The sequence below is a fragment of the Amphiura filiformis genome, chromosome 11 (genome assembly GCF_039555335.1).
Source record: "Amphiura filiformis chromosome 11, Afil_fr2py, whole genome shotgun sequence".
NCBI lineage: Eukaryota > Metazoa > Echinodermata > Ophiuroidea > Amphilepidida > Amphiuridae > Amphiura > Amphiura filiformis.
The window spans coordinates 20246237-20262890 of record NC_092638.1 but is presented as its reverse complement, the minus strand read 5'-3'; positions in this window follow the sequence as shown (position 1 = coordinate 20262890).

The window sequence follows — 16654 nt, the reverse complement described above, 5'->3', positions numbered from 1 at the left end:
AAAACCCGCCAGATCGCAATCAGGCCATTGACCTGTGTAGTGGTCATACGTTGCTCGCTCAACCATAACATCATGACTGTCCCTAATAGCTACTCATTAATAATGCGTTGCGTCAGGTCATGGACTCTATTCAATAATTTTAATCCTTTCTTTAAGGTCAAATAGATGAAAGGGAGACCTTGAAAAACAGATGCGTGTTTCTAGATAATATTTTATCATCCAAGCTGGTGATCTAGGATATTTCTAGGAGGCGACACTTATTAATTCATACCGCTCACATCTTTCTTCATCCAATAGACTTTGGGGAACTGCTGAGATAATAAGTGGATGTTACAAACTAATCGGCTACAATCGGCATAGTTGATGATATCTGATTCTGATAATTCACTAGTAGCAGCGAAATTACAGCGCTTTGTATCCTCTGGTGCACTATATAAATGTTATATGGATTCATGTTATTTATTTATTTTATACATATTTCTTGTAAACACAATCTAATGTGGTGCTCACTACATGTAGAAGGCCTGGTCTGCAAATGTTCAGTGCATAAATCTAGTAAAGATAAAGCTTCATATGTTTAGTGTAATCAAATGAAATACCAAAGCTGGATATTATACAATCGTGATGCATTCCTTCTTGTTATGGACGACAAGTATTAACTTTGATATTATTATGGCAATATCCATTCCCTTCTCAATTGATTATGCTTTCTTTTCGAAAAATAAACCATGAGGCCTAGAGGCCATGATATAAACCTATATTCGGTATGCGGAAACCTTCCACGGTTAGGGCGGTGCTTGCACTCGCATATTCGCTAAACTGCCGCCTCCTTCATTTGCCAACCTTTATCGAGGGGCGTGTTTGAGGTTTTATAGTCATACATGTAGGCCTACCATTTTTCACCCTGATGTGGCAGTCAACGTCAACGCGTTGAGGCAGCTGTTTCGCTCGCGCATCTATGTGGCGTATTAAGCGTGTGCATGTGTACACCAGCGCTTTGACCGAACGCTAGTAATTATTTGGCTGTGCCCAATTAAATGCTCACTGTACTGACATCACTACCACATCAGGATGAAAAATCGCATATCGCAAACCAGCCAAATTTGTCATAGGTTTGAATTGTAATAGGAAAACCGTGAATATATGGTCTCAAACTCTGAAACATCTGAGCAGAAACGTGTCCTTTTACTGGTTTAAAGTGAGTCTGTAGCTGTCGCCATCTTTGGAATATAATACAACATTCTCTGGCCAAACATCGGGTTAAATGTAAGTAAATAGTTCAAATCGTCTAAATTCAATAATATCAAACAGTCACGGACATTAAGTCAAGGCTACATGAGAAGTTTGGGGTAGGTCACGCATTTCCTTGGTATAAAAAACAGCCAAAAGGATGTCCAAAATTCCCTCTTTTTATCACAACGCGATTTATTACGAAACAGCATTTTCATAGGGCATACGCTGGTTCTTTCAATTCTAGTTTAAAATCTGTTCGTCACATGCAGTCTGATTTGGTATCTATGTTTTCATCAAAGTCTTGGGAACTAATGTGGACAGTAGTTTCGTTTAAAAACGGATACTGTTTAAAATATCAGTATTTACGCGAGCGACATTTTGAGTGTGTAAAATGCATTGAAAATTGTCGGCTAAAGAATGCATAAATTAAAATCGCGAACAGTAATAGCAACAATAACTATCTACATTCCAAGCGGAAACGCTTTTCATAAGCATACCACCTATTTTTGGGCGATCGCTGCAACCGAAATATGACATTCCAGGCCATCTGTAAAAAAGAGCGTGAGCATATTTTACTATGAACTTGGGACATCAAAACACATGTTTTAATTGGTATCAGACCTATTTTAATGATACGATAATTATGCCCCCAATAATGGCTTTCATTTGAACTATTATTTGTTAAACTGCTAGTTTTACTTTTTGAGAAATTAATGAATTTATCGAAAAACTCGACGGAGAGTGTCACCTTGACAGCTATATCCCTTAATAATGATTTCGTCCGATTAAGGATAACGGTTAGGTTGTAGGGTTAGGATTAGGGTTAGAAGTATGATTGATATTAGGATCAGAGGTAGGCGTAGAGTTGGGCGTATACCACTTTTATAGGTTGTTCCAATCTTTGCTCATCTTTATATTTTCAAAATTTTATTTCCGCAATTATTTGGAATTATGAATAAGGTATGATGTTACATATTCTAATGAATTCGTTTTAACTAGTTCCTTTCACAAACTAAAACCTCCTGAGAAAATGTCCGACCAATGATGCCATTTCAACGCGTAACGATGGCAAAGCTAAATATAGGGGCCTGCATATTATTTTTTTGGAACGCACGGATATCCGGATGGGATGAGCGTCGTAATTTTGAGCCAGATAACGGCACATCTCAAGTCTCGAACCATAAAAAGGAATACATTTCAAAGGGCATCGGTATGAAAGACTACATAGGTTCAATATTGAAATAGAGAACCGGGCACGTATTTTCACAATGCATTTTTACAAGCTAGCTGCTGATTTCAGTCATTATGTACACATCAAAGTCTGTGACACCATTAAGTTTTCCTTCCATAAAGTTTCATTCATAAAACAGCTTTGAAAAACGCCTTTTAATATATTGGGTTTTTTTCACATGTTACCAGATTTGAAGCTCTCATTTTTTTATTTGTAATTTTGTTGTATATATTGTAATATATACTTTGTAACAAATTGCAGGCTTTGGGTATTCACATTGACTCTGTTAAATGGTTCACAACTTATAAGTTCCCCCTAATGCTTTTTGAAAGAAATCGAAAACTATTTAACAAAATGTAAAATTGTAAAAAGTTATGAGTAACCTTTATTTGTTTTACAAATCTGGATCAATTTGTAGTGTCACACATCATTGCGTTTGGTCACAATGATTCATTATGTAAAAAAAGAGGCAGTTTGAAAAGTTGCACCTTGGTCCATAATCAATTTTCAAACAATACAGCATGTCAGGTCTGTTCATCATGGTTTGTAATCAGTCCAAGAGAACGCCAAATATGGATCAGGAGTATTACATAATAATACCCTGCTATGACAATAGCTGCACTAGGTTAATCGTATAATCTCCTTATGTGGTTAGCATGGCTGGGCCAGGAAATCCACATGGTCAGCCAATGTATGTACATGTATTCGGTACATGTGCCATATCTTTACAATGGGTGATAAATTTCTGGTTTGTTTTATTTCAAAACGCAACAGTCGATATTCTAAAGCTTGGTCCAAATCCAAGAGAAGAACCAACTCTAGTAATTTATGTGGTTTCAAATTATATCGGCCGTTGCCTTTTTGATAGAAATGGTGTTTGTTGATGTACACAGTTTCCCATTAGATCATAACATGCTGTTGTACATCCAAGGTCAAAGGTCTTTTAATCCATATCTGGCGTTGTTCTGGGACTGGCAATGGAAATAAAACTTAAAGTCTAGATGTTCAGTAGGTAATGTGTCCTCCTACACTGTTAACAAGTGTATTACAACGTCGGCGCATGCTGTTTATTAAAGTCCGGATCCGTTGCTGGTTTCAGCCAAATTCACAATTGACATGTTCTGACGAACAGATGTGACACGTCCACGAGGTGCTCTCGGCCCGGGCTCTCGGCTGATTTTTTCACTTCTCCTTTCACCAGAAATTTTGTTCTCAATTTTCGAATCGCATTGGGCGTAACTCCCCGGGGGGCACTTCAATATGAAATGGATATAGGTGTAGGGCTGGCACTTTCGAAGTAGGCCTATGGGCATTCGGTGAGAGCAAAATGTAAAAAATATGGGGTCATTGGGTGAGAGCACGATTTTTGGCATTCAGTGAGAGCAAAATGTAAACAATATGGGGTCATTGGGTGAGAACATGACCTTTATTTTGAATGGAACCGTTGGGTGAGAACCGAAACGGCGTTTTAGTTCAAAAAGGCTTCAATTTTTTTTTTTTTTTTTCAAAAATAGGTAACAAAATTAGTGATAAATGCAGGGGGGGTCGGCCAAGATTGGCTGAATTTTGACGTTGTCATTGGTTTTACACGTAAACACAAAAATGTCTCAAATTATTCCAAAACTGTACGTATGTTATTAAGCACTATTTTATCAGTCTAAATCCGTTGAGGTTCGCCAGTGAACCTCATTGTAAGTACTGTTTTTTTTTTTTTTTGTATGAATAACGCACGGTATGTTTATGATATATACCTATAATTTCCCCCATTGTGTATCACGGTTCGCGTGGTCTAATGGTAATGAGTCTCGCCTGCGGTGCATAGGGTCCCGAGATCGAGTCCCGCTCACTCCCGGCTATAATTTTTTTTTTTTTCTTCACATTTATTTTGAATCCAAAAATATTTATTTTTATGTGAAAATTTATACATTCACTGAGAAATATATTTTGTGCATTTTTTTTCTGTAACGGGGCCAATAGAGCTAAAAACACAACTCAGCACGGGCGTCCAATGTCCAGGCAGTGTTGCCGTCATATTGTCTGTTTTGTTTACGATATTGGCTGTTGCCACAGTGAATAATGTAGTCCACCATCGTCTGTGATAAATGAAAGTTGCTGTTCAAATAGAAAAATAAGGGTCTATCGGTGACAGATCAAATAGAAAAATAGGGGTCTTCGGGTGACAGAACATGTGTTCGAAAAAAATTATGGGGTCTTTGGGTGAGAACGCGTCACCTCCAAAGTGGGAGTGCCACCCCCCCGTAACTCCCATACGACGAGCAATTTCTTTCACAGGTACATTTTCATCCAGCAAACATATTGGTCGACCGCGAAGGAAATCGGGGCAAACGTGGCATTTTAAAAAATTACTTTTCACATGTGATGAACTACTGGCGATGTATGGTCTATCTCACCGCAGTACATATCCCGCCCAACTCAGTCATTTATCATTAAAGAGAAAAAAATTAAACACCTGCTTTGCTTTTAAAAAAGACGACAGTATTTTTTGTGGGACATGAGAGCACATCATACATATCGAATTGCATTCTGAATACGAAGAATGTCTTTCTGATATCAAATAATTTTCATTTTTGAAATTCACGATATAATACAAATTTTATGACAAATTATTAAAATTTGATATTTTTACATTTTGATATATGACTGTCCTCGAAGTAAATTTTATAAATCTAATGAGATATTCTTAAAGTGTATGTAGCTGGGAGAAAAAGCCGACGATCAATTGAAAATTTTGACCTTTCATATTGAAGATTTGTTTCCCCAAAAGACCTTATTTTTTTTGGTGTTTTGGGAAAAAATCCATATCTTCAATACAAAAGGTCGAAATTTTCAATTGATCGTCGGCTTTACATCCCACCTACATACACTTTAAGTACATATTATCAGATTTATAAAGTTTACTTCGAGTACTGTTAAATATCAAAAATATCAATTTTTAATCCTTTGCCATAAAATGTGTATTACATTGCGAATTTCAAAAAATCAAAATTATTTGATATCAGAAGGACATTCTTCGTATTCAGAATGCAATTCGATATGTCTAATGTGTTCTAATGTCCCACAATAAATACTGTCCAAAGGTTCATACCCAACCCCTTAACAAACACATGAATATTCCTGGCCTACTGTATTGTTTTAGAGTTAATTGCCTCCTATGGACTTATATGTAACTGTTAAAAACGGTTTCTTTTGTTTACATAATGAACCATTGTGACCAAACGCAATGACGTGTGACGCTATAATTTGGACCATATGTGTAAAACGAATAAGGCTTTTTACATGTTTGCATTTCGTCAAATTTTTTCGATTTCTTTAAAAAGTATTTAGGGGGGAACTTATAAGTTGTGGGCCCTATAGACAACATATTGTTAGTGTCAGTAAATCAAGTTGAATCCAAACCCATGAAATCCAAACCCATGACATCAAGTGTGAAGACTACCTCACCCCACTCAGAACATCCAGCAGAGGTCACAACTCCCGGTACTTCATTCCATCAACCAGCTCTTCAGTTTATACCAGCTCATTCTTTCCCCAAACCATCAGGGACTGGAACAATCTATCTGTGGATCCAGCTGAGTATACATCCCTCGACGCCTTCAAGGCCGCCCTGAGGGACCTCCTGCTGAAGTAGCTCCATCACCTCATCTCCAGTTTTTACTTGCACCTTGTATATATTTGCACCGAGAACAAAGTTTCTGTCGCCTTGAGACGACGCATGTGTACACCGTAGTGCGAGTTATCTTCGTTTATATGAAAGGGAGAAAGAAAGAGAGAGAACGTGGCAGGTGATATGGTACTGTGAGAGCATGGCAAGGCATGGACAAGCTGGGGCGGGTAGCTATTCTGGCTACAAATGGCTTTGGTAGCAGTGCCTTCAGATCTGGTGGGCACAAGCTGGTGTGCATTTTGTAGAGGACTGTTGCTGCAGCAACTTGACTTCCTCTTCGCTCACACCTATGATTCGAAGGGCCTTCCTCTGTATAGAGTCTAATATCCTAGAGTGGTGGCGCTGTCACTCATCCAAGACAGCGAGGCGTATTCCATCACACTGTGAGCTTGGGCCTTGTAAACGGTTGCTCTGACTATCACATCAGTTTGTTTGCAACTCTCCTCAGAACACCCAGCTTCTGTCCTTCTCTGGATGAGACGTTGTAGATGTGCTTTGTCCATGTCAGCTTGCTGTCAATTGTGACTCTCCGGCTACTCCTTCTCGGCAAATTTGGTGGTACCAAACAGAAGATCTAGCTTGGTTGGATTTCTCTTTCTTGATATTGTCATTGCCTTACATTTTGATGGCTCGAAGGTCACCTTCCATCTGTCTGATCAGATCCCTGTGTAGGTCTCTGTTTAGGCTAACAGTAACGGCTTCAGGGTTGTGTACAAATTTTCCGATTTAGCATGCCACGACACAAAAAGGTACTCAAAATATCACCAGGTCTGGACGCTGAGAGGAAGGTAGAATTTCTTTGGGGATGGTCATGACTTTTTGCCAAGGATGATCTGGGAGGTCTACACACACCCTAGGCATATTGTCACCTGAACCTTTGCAGACGTTGGAGAGAAAGAATAACTCGGATTCATGTCTCCAAGTATATCGACCTTGCTTCAACATATCCTGGCAGGAGTTGAGAATGTGACTCAGAGTTTGCTTATTGCCACAAAGAGGCATAAATTGGCTAGTGTTGGAAGAGAATCAGTGGAAGCTTTCAGAGTGACCTGTAACACTCCGCTAGGCAATTCATAGGTAATTAGTTTGCTTCCATGTCACAGAAGACTCCTGGATCTTAGGGAGCTCAAGGAATTTGCCCTGGACCAGCAGAGTTTTCACTTTGTCGTGCCACAGAGAACGAATCTCTTCAGAAATGAGATTTTTAACCCTTTTCACAACAGATTTAATTTTTACTGTACATCTTTCACTTTGTTCGGTTGAATTGTTACCTGTCCTATAACTAGTATCATTTGTATGATTACCTGCTTCAGTACTATACTTTGATCAGCTCGTAATCGGCGGGCCTTAATTTTGAGAATTGTCTTGGGATATCTCGCCAGAAGCATCACAAGTTGTTAATACAAGTCTTTATACTTTGTCTACTTTCTTTAAAACACAAAATATAGACCTGACAGGTCAACTAATAGCACTCTTTACGTGGGTCTACTTTTTGGCGTAGTTGTAAAAGCCTAACATTTCCCGCCTATTACCAGCTGATCAAACTATAAGCGATAACAAGGCTTTATTATATATTTCCTGGCTATATTGCACAATAGAGAATTTGCGAGTGAATCTCTCTTCGCGATCAAGCTTCCCGGTGAGCGCTTCGTGGACTCCATGGTCTTGAAAATGTTCAAGATGGACAAACGCAGATTCGTGACACACCTTATACATATGTGATATGCTACGGAGTTTAAGGCTGCCGGAAGCATAAAGCGCTGACATTGTACCCGCCTTTGGTATATGAAGCCATTTCCGCAAATAACTGTGATACAAACAGAATTTATTCTCAACACGGACTCAAAAATGTCCAGATTTGAAATCGAAACAAAAAAATTACCTAAAAATTGCAATTTATTTTGATCATATAAAAAATGAAAAAAGTTTATATTTTTAAAGGACAGACATGTAATCAGCCTAAAACAGGCTTGTTGCAGTCTAAAAAGTTCATTGCTTATTGTAAAATATGTAGACTTGGCACAAATCTTTGCAATTACTCTAAAGAATTTAATGGTGTGCGTAGCGTATTAAAAGCAAGTGAAGGGGGGGGGTGAAATGGGCAAGCTTCCACACCGGAAATGCAAAAGTTGTGCAACTCGTTATGAGTGCACACCAGTAAATAGGAATCTCCTATGTCCTCTTTGAAAAGTTACAGTGTTTAAAACGAGGAAACGTGCAAGAAGACTGAATAGAATAGATTAGGAAAGGCTTAAAAACAAACCATTAGGCCCTGATTCATATTAAATCCTAATTTAGGCCTGGGAAATATATTGTCTGTGAAAAATGAGCAGGATCCGACCTTTTATGAAGATTTGGCTAAGCTTTCAAAATGTGTTACATTTCAGAAACACCAAGCTATTTGTGAGTCGCCGTAAGCTGTATTTTATATAGGGTGATCTAGTGGGCAATTTCCTGGAAAAAAAAACGCTGGACTCCGTATGATTTCTCTGGACTAGATGTCTTCAGCTGACCTTCAACTTGCAGAAAGAGTAAGTTTTGAAGAACTGAGTCGCTCTGAAGTCAAAAAAATGACGTTTTCCCGGACCCTGTTTGTACAGAAAGTCAATGTAGGCTATTTACTGGTGTGCACCCTTATAGTGCAGAATTTAAACTCATTGAATTGAAGCACAATCTGCATTTTGGTGATTTTGTTTTGCTTTTAATTATAATGCATGATTATAATTATTTGCGATCAGACTGACATAATATTTTTCAGTTGGAAAATTAAAATTTACTTTGATACGGTTGTGGAGGTCGCGGCTGCCGAATTCAGCTCCATGACAAAGTGTATGAACATGGACGTGATATCAGATAGGATAACCATTATATTTATAAAAGCCTGTTTAATTCCATGTTCATGATGGATTTATGGACATTTGGAAGTCTGCTATAGGCATGTGAGTATTATAAACTAGGATCGTGTAGGGGTATGACAGGGCTGAACACAAATATTTGGTAAGCTTATAGGTTTCTGACCCCCCTATAAATGCTATTAATAGCTTGCCATAGCAATGTGAAATCGAGTAAGTGCATAATGAGCATATCTGCTAAATACGCACAATTCAAGGGTTCAACATGCCGCGCGTAATGTTGCGACTCAAGAAAGGTGCTGCGTCATTCTGTAGAAAACACGCACAATTTTACGGCTCAACATGCCGCGTAATGTTGCGACTCGTTCAAAGGTGCTGCGTCATTCTGTAGAAAATACGCACAATTTTACGGTTCAACATGCCGCGTAATGTTACGACTCTTTTAAAGGTGCCGCGTCATTCTGTAGAAAATACGCGCAATTTTACGGTCTAACATGCCGCGTAATGTTACGACTCGTTTAAAGGTGCTGCGTCATTCTGTACAAAATACGCACAATTTTACGGTTCAACATGCCGCGTAATGTTACGACTCGTTTAAAGGTGCTGCGCCATTCTGTAGAAAATACGCACAATTTTACGGTTCAACATGCCGCATAATGTTACGACTCGGAAAACATTGACGTACCAGTCATTGGCAAAAGGCCTGTGGATTTACAAAAAAAACACACACAGTCAGAGTGACAATTATTTAAAAATGAGTGCAAATTTGCCACAAAATGAAAACCAACAAAATTGTTCCAAGTTTAAAATTTTACATTTCAAAGTCATTGACTTTCCCATAATTTATATCAGTATTAGCTTTGTTATGTAATAGCCAACATGAACTCTAGCCACTTCACACCTTTTCGTGCAGTGTCAACACACAGATACATGTCATTGTTTACATAGCCCTGTAGCCAGGCAATATGCAGCCATGCATACATGTACCTGTGAGATGCATGGAACAATGTTTTTATACAGGGGGGTGTAATCCTAACTCTAGAGCATTGAGCCCTAAATCTAAACCCTAACCTAAATCATAACCCTACACTCTAACTCTATGACATAACCCTAAATCTAAACCCTAACCCTAAATCATAATTTCAAACCCTAACCTTATGTCTTATAGCCAAAACTCTAGACCTAGTAGCCTAAATCATCAAAATCTGTTGCAATTTGCAGATGGTTTTTTTTTTCTCCATTTTTCCCCCTTTTTTTAATTTAAGAAAAAAGGTGGATTTTTTTAAGTCCGTGTTGAGAAAAATCCCTGTTACTGCTTTCTCCCCATAAAAATTGTTCAGTTGAAATCATGATATCATACTTTCTCCCTATGCACACTGTACACACAGAAACCATGATATCATACATTCTCCCTATGCACACTGTGCAGACAGAAACCATGATATCATGCATTCTCCCACATACAATTGCACAGTGTTGAAATCATGATATCATGCTTTCTCCCTATGCACACTGTACACACAGAAACCATGATATCATACATTCTCCCTATGCACACTGTGCAGACAGAAACCATGATATCATACATTCTCCCTATGCACACTGTGCAGACAGAAACCATGATATCATGCATTCTCCCACATACAATTGCAGTGTTGAAATCATGATATCATGCTTTCTCCCTATGCACACTGTACACACAGAAACCATGATATCATACATTCTCCCTATGCACACTGTGCAGACAGAAACCATGATATCATACATTCTCCCTATGCACACTGTGCAGACAGAAACCATGATATCATGCATTCTCCCACATACAATTGCAGTGTTGAAATCATGATTTCTCCCTATGCACACTGTACACACAGAAACCATGATATCATACATTCTCCCTATGCACACTGTGCAGACAGAAACCATGATATCATACATTCTCCCACATACAATTGCACAGTGTTGAAATCATGATATCATGCTTTCTCCCTATGTACACTGTACAGACAGAAACCATACAAGTCTAATCTGCTTTCTCCCCATAAAAATTGTTCAGTTGAAATCATGATATCATACTTTCTCCCTATGCACACTGTACACACAGAAACCATGATATCATACATTCTCCCTATGCACACTGTGCAGACAGAAACCATGATATCATGCATTCTCCCACATACAATTGCACAGTGTTGAAATCATGATATCATGCTTTCTCCCTATGCACACTGTACACACAGAAACCATGATATCATACATTCTCCCTATGCACACTGTGCAGACAGAAACCATGATATCATACATTCTCCCTATGCACACTGTGCAGACAGAAACCATGATATCATGCATTCTCCCACATACAATTGCAGTGTTGAAATCATGATATCATGCTTTCTCCCTATGCACACTGTACACACAGAAACCATGATATCACACATTCTCCCTATGCACACTGTGCAGACAGAAACCATGATATCATACATTCTCCCTATGCACACTGTGCAGACAGAAACCATGATATCATGCATTCTCCCACATACAATTGCAGTGTTGAAATCATGATTTCTCCCTATGCACACTGTACACACAGAAACCATGATATCATACATTCTCCCTATGCACACTGTGCAGACAGAAACCATGATATCATACATTCTCCCACATACAATTGCACAGTGTTGAAATCATGATATCATGCTTTCTCCCTATGTACACTGTACAGACAGAAACCATACAAGTCTAATCTGCTTTCTCCCCATAAAAATTGTTCAGTTGAAATCATGATATCATACTTTCTCCCTATGCACACTGTACACACAGAAACCATGATATCATACATTCTCCCTATGCACACTGTGCAGACAGAAACCATGATATCATGCATTCTCCCACATACAATTGCACAGTGTTGAAATCATGATATCATGCTTTCTCCTATGCACACTGTACACACAGAAACCATGATATCATACATTCTCCCTATGCACACTGTGCAGACAGAAACCATGATATCATACATTCTCCCTATGCACACTGTGCAGACAGAAACCATGATATCATGCATTCTCCCACATACAATTGCAGTGTTGAAATCATGATATCATGCTTTCTCCCTATGCACACTGTACACACAGAAACCATGATATCATACATTCTCCCTATGCACACTGTGCAGACAGAAACCATGATATCATACATTCTCCCTATGCACACTGTGCAGACAGAAACCATGATATCATGCATTCTCCCACATACAATTGCAGTGTTGAAATCATGATTTCTCCCTATGCACACTGTACACACAGAAACCATGATATCATACATTCTCCCTATGCACACTGTGCAGACAGAAACCATGATATCATACATTCTCCCACATACAATTGCACAGTGTTGAAATCATGATATCATGCTTTCTCCCTATGTACACTGTACAGACAGAAACCATACAAGTCTAATCTGCTTTCTCCCCATAAAAATTGTTCAGTTGAAATCATGATATCATACTTTCTCCCTATGCACACTGTACACACAGAAACCATGATATCATACATTCTCCCTATGCACACTGTGCAGACAGAAACCATGATATCATGCATTCTCCCACATACAATTGCACAGTGTTGAAATCATGATATCATGCTTTCTCCCTATGCACACTGTACACACAGAAACCATGATATCATACATTCTCCCTATGCACACTGTGCAGACAGAAACCATGATATCATACATTCTCCCTATGCACACTGTGCAGACAGAAACCATGATATCATGCATTCTCCCACATACAATTGCAGTGTTGAAATCATGATATCATGCTTTCTCCCTATGCACACTGTACACACAGAAACCATGATATCATACATTCTCCCTATGCACACTGTGCAGACAGAAACCATGATATCATACATTCTCCCTATGCACACTGTGCAGACAGAAACCATGATATCATGCATTCTCCCACATACAATTGCAGTGTTGAAATCATGATTTCTCCCTATGCACACTGTACACACAGAAACCATGATATCATACATTCTCCCTATGCACACTGTGCAGACAGAAACCATGATATCATACATTCTCCCACATACAATTGCACAGTGTTGAAATCATGATATCATGCTTTCTCCCTATGTACACTGTACAGACAGAAACCATACAAGTCTATAACAGAATTTATTCTCAACACGGACTCAAAAATGTCCAGATTTGAAATCGAAACAAAAAAATTACCTAAAAATTGCAATTTATTTTGATCATATAAAAAATGAAAAAAAGTTTATATTTTTAAAGGACAGACATGTAATCAGCCTAAAACAGGCTTGTTGCAGTCTAAAAGTTCATTGCTTATTGTAAAATATGTAGACTTGGCACAAATCTTTGCAATTACTCTAAAGAATTTAATGGTGTGCGTAGCGTATTAAAAGCAAGTGAAGGGGGGGGGGGGGGTGAAATGGGCAAGCTTCCACACCGGAAATGCAAAAGTTGTGCAACTCGTTATGAGTGCACACCAGTAAATAGGAATCTCCTATGTCCTCTTTGAAAAGTTACAGTGTTTAAAACGAGGAAACGTGCAAGAAGACTGAATAGAATAGATTAGGAAAGGCTTAAAAACAAACCATTAGGCCCTGATTCATATTAAATCCTAATTTAGGCCTGGGAAATATATTGTCTGTGAAAAATGAGCAGGATCCGACCTTTTATGAAGATTTGGCTAAGCTTTCAAAATGTGTTACATTTCAGAAACACCAAGCTATTTGTGAGTCGCCGTAAGCTGTATTTTATATAGGGTGATCTAGTGGGCAATTTCCTGGAAAAAAACGCTGGACTCCGTATGATTTCTCTGGACTAGATGTCTTCAGCTGACCTTCAACTTGCAGAAAGAGTAAGTTTTGAAGAACTGAGTCGCTCTGAAGTCAAAAAAATGACGTTTTCCCGGACCCTGTTTGTACAGAAAGTCAATGTAGGCTATTTACTGGTGTGCACCCTTATAGTGCAGAATTTAAACTCATTGAATTGAAGCACAATCTGCATTTTGGTGATTTTGTTTTGCTTTTAATTATAATGCATGATTATAATTATTTGCGATCAGACTGACATAATATTTTTCAGTTGGAAAATTAAAATTTACTTTGATACGGTTGTGGAGGTCGCGGCTGCCGAATTCAGCTCCATGACAAAGTGTATGAACATGGACGTGATATCAGATAGGATAACCATTATATTTATAAAAGCCTGTTTAATTCCATGTTCATGATGGATTTATGGACATTTGGAAGTCTGCTATAGGCATGTGAGTATTATAAACTAGGATCGTGTAGGGGTATGACAGGGCTGAACACAAATATTTGGTAAGCTTATAGGTTTCTGACCCCCCCCCCCCTATAAATGCTATTAATAGCTTGCCATAGCAATGTGAAATCGAGTAAGTGCATAATGAGCATATCTGCTAAATACGCACAATTCAAGGGTTCAACATGCCGCGCGTAATGTTGCGACTCAAGAAAGGTGCTGCGTCATTCTGTAGAAAACACGCACAATTTTACGGCTCAACATGCCGCGTAATGTTGCGACTCGTTCAAAGGTGCTGCGTCATTCTGTAGAAAATACGCACAATTTTACGGTTCAACATGCCGCGTAATGTTACGACTCTTTTAAAGGTGCCGCGTCATTCTGTAGAAAATACGCGCAATTTTACGGTCTAACATGCCGCGTAATGTTACACGACTCGTTTAAAGGTGCTGCGTCATTCTGTACAAAATACGCACAATTTTACGGTTCAACATGCCGCGTAATGTTACGACTCGTTTAAAGGTGCTGCGCCATTCTGTAGAAAATACGCACAATTTTACGGTTCAACATGCCGCATAATGTTACGACTCGGAAAACATTGACGTACCAGTCATTGGCAAAAGGCCTGTGGATTTACAACAAAAAACACACACAGTCAGAGTGACAATTATTTAAAAATGAGTGCAAATTTGCCACAAAATGAAAACCAACAAAATTGTTCCAAGTTTAAAATTTTACATTTCAAAGTCATTGACTTTCCCATAATTTATATCAGTATTAGCTTTGTTATGTAATAGCCAACATGAACTCTAGCCACTTCACACCTTTTCGTGCAGTGTCAACACACAGATACATGTCATTGTTTACATAGCCCTGTAGCCAGGCAATATGCAGCCATGCATACATGTACCTGTGAGATGCATGGAACAATGTTTTATACAGGGGGGGGTGTAATCCTAACTCTAGAGCATTGAGCCCTAAATCTAAACCCTAACCTAAATCATAACCCTACACTCTAACTCTATGACATAACCCTAAATCTAAACCCTAACCCTAAATCATAATTTCAAACCCTAACCTTATGTCTTATAGCCAAAACTCTAGACCTAGTAGCCTAAATCATCAAAATCTGTTGCAATTTGCAGATGTTTTTTTTCTCCATTTTTCCCCTTTTTTAATTTAAGAAAAAAGGTGGATTTTTTAAGTCCGTGTTGAGAAAAATCCCTGTTTACAGTGAGTCGAGTTTTATCAAGTCAAATGCGTTCATTTCGTGCACATTCATGTGATAACGGATGGATGGCAGATATATTTGGCGTAGATAGAAAACTTATATTCGTCCCTTATTACTGCTGCGTCAATGTTCTGAAGTTTCCGATCAAGCAGATACCGGGTACGATTATAGATGTCAACAGGAGTCAAACAGATTTTCCATCTTTGGTAATAATTACGCGGCCTAAATACTTATGATCCCCATCCATCACTGTCGCAATGTTCGAATTACTGATCGTGAATTGAAGCGGTTTAAAACTGCCACTGACGATGGACAATGATCGGCACTTCGATGGTTTCAAAGTAAGACCCAATATGTCCAAAGACATTTGAATTAATGTTGTTTATAATGCGTTGGTGGCTATCACGTCTACTTGTCGCCAAGTTGATTAAATCATCCGCGAAGGGATTCACAATGTGCCGAAGGTTAGAGTCTTTCTTGAAATAATAGCCGTATTTTTAGAGAAAAAAAACCCTCTTAAACTCAAACACCTCGGAAGACCAATTTGGTGTTACCACCGTACCTTTGAGAGTGTTGTATAGATTGTCAATATAATTAATAATTTCCTGCGGAAAGTTATTTCTATGGAGAGTGCTGGTAATGAGTGAATGTGGCACAGAATCAAATGCATCTTTAAGATCAAACCAGGACAAGTGGATAGATCTATGGTTCAGTCTGGCATGGCGAATCAATTCAGACACAACAAAAATATGGTTAAGGGTACCATTGAGGCCCTAGAGAAATGCCTTCTGCAACTCTAACAGACCATTGTTATATAATATACAAATTGCACCAAAATGTTTGAGATTTCTCATAAGTGGAGTATGTGAGACTAGTTTCGAGGAAATCTGACCATTTTTAAAGTTTGATCTTTGTGTATGAAATTTTTGACACATGACATTTTCGATGTTATAACCCCTGAACTAAGCACCGTAGAAAATATGACAATTGACTTTGTAATAATCCTCCATATAATAAGAAGTACCTGGATATACAGTTCAGATACAGTTCAGATTCGAACGAAAGTGATGTGTCGACAATTATTAACCTTAGCCTCTGGACATATCCAGTAGCTAAGTCCACGT